Source organism: Pinus tabuliformis, chromosome 6, assembly GCF_031772625.1.
Source record: "Pinus tabuliformis cultivar Carrire ecotype Pingquan chromosome 6, CPIR1, whole genome shotgun sequence".
Taxonomy (NCBI): domain Eukaryota; kingdom Viridiplantae; phylum Streptophyta; class Pinopsida; order Pinales; family Pinaceae; genus Pinus; species Pinus tabuliformis.
The window spans coordinates 1,652,184,680-1,652,186,490 of record NC_142292.1 but is presented as its reverse complement, the minus strand read 5'-3'; positions in this window follow the sequence as shown (position 1 = coordinate 1,652,186,490).

Genomic DNA, 1,811 nt, shown 5'->3' with positions numbered 1-1,811 from the left:
GATTTTGGAGTTTCAGAAATTGAATGCAAACATGTTTAAAGATTATGCATTAAATGCATGAAGTTTGTTTTTTCTCTTTCACTATTGACCTGTTACAAAAATTCAGAATTATCATTTCCATACATATTCATATTATGCATTAAAACAAGGAATACTATTGCCCTCTATTGTACATAATGTCTCTTAATTTTTTCAAATGTTAAGTCAATATACTGATTCAAGAGGTTTTAAATAAAGTGAGAACACAAGTTTTAATCTCAAACAAAGCCTTTTATGTTCTTTCTTTTATGATTGCAGAGAAGAAACTTACAAATGGAACCATTGAATTGTTTATATGTAAACGTTTTCATATCAATCAAAGGCTTTTATGAAATTAGGAAGGAAACCCACAAAGTAAAATTCATTAATTTAGATATTGAAAGAGTCCAAACAAAATTACACAAAGAGGTTCACGTGAAAGAACAAAAAATTGTAGAGCAAACTTCAAAACATCCTTTAAAAACCTTGAGACACCAAATTTAAGATCAAAATATCTCATAGACTCTTTCAAAGTACGATTTATTTCTTAAAAGTCACACATCTTTGTTTTCTCATTTAATGCTAGACTTCATTTGAAAAAGACTAAAAAAATATTTTATTTCAGACAAAATCGTAGTAATATTTGTTTACTTCACAATAATATTTGTTTATTCTCATGCCACTAGACATTACATGAGCAATACTATGTTAAAATATAGGTTTCTTTATTTCTAAACCATTACAATAGGTTTTCCAAAAAACTAGCTCTATATCTCCACATATTTGTTTCAAATTTCCACATAGAGAACAAAGCTTTAGCATTTTTTTAATCAAATCTCAATCGGAGAAAGTTTAGAAATATAAATACCATACACAATAAAGGAAAGTTACATAAGGTTTCTCATTGAAAAGAGAGTTTCTATATAATTGATAAGTGAAGGTTGACACTCACAAAATTTGGGTAAAGCATAAAATGAAAGGCATAAAAAATCCAAAAAACCTCATCAAATTTTCATTTTAAAACAGAGGGGATTTGAAATTCTAGGACTGGGTGGAGCTTTCCAATGGTACAAGAAGATCATTGAAATTCTTTTCCAAGTCAGATGAAACCCTTTTTCAATCCAATTTTAATATTTATTGTTGATTGTACTTTTTTGTGTTTGATGGTTGTTAAGAGAGGTCATGATTGGTTCCTTATTATTCTTTCCTTTGATTCCACAACAATTTTTTCCTCTGCAAGTTGCTACCTTTCGAAATATTCTGGATCAAGGTATCTGAAACTACCCTTCTGTACTCTAAAACTATCCTTCCATTGTGATGTAAAGGTTTTTTTATTTGAGTATAGGACTGTATAGTAGCTTTTCCATAAAATTGAGGTTGCCTACAAATAATTCCTTTGAACCCATAAAAAGGGTAATGGGGCTGGTATTGGTATATTAATGCCAATCTGGCGTGCTACAACGTATGACAGAAGGGAGTGGAGGTGGGCTTAAGAGTGGTAAAGCAGAAATTGTAGACGTGTATTTTTTTATCTCATCCCATATTAAAATATTATACAAACAAGCTAACTCCATACTTTTATTGAGTCTATTCTCCATATTCAATGAACCAACTACCTCCTACTTGAGACTTCCCTTGATATGTTCTCTCTCCAATATACCTATTTGTTGTAATTCGTCCTTAAGAGTTGGATGCCCCAAATGCAATATCATTTCTTCTTTGCAAAGCCCCAACAGAATCTGCGCCCCTCAAATATGGATAACTCATACCCATATGTCTTTTGTAGCATATTC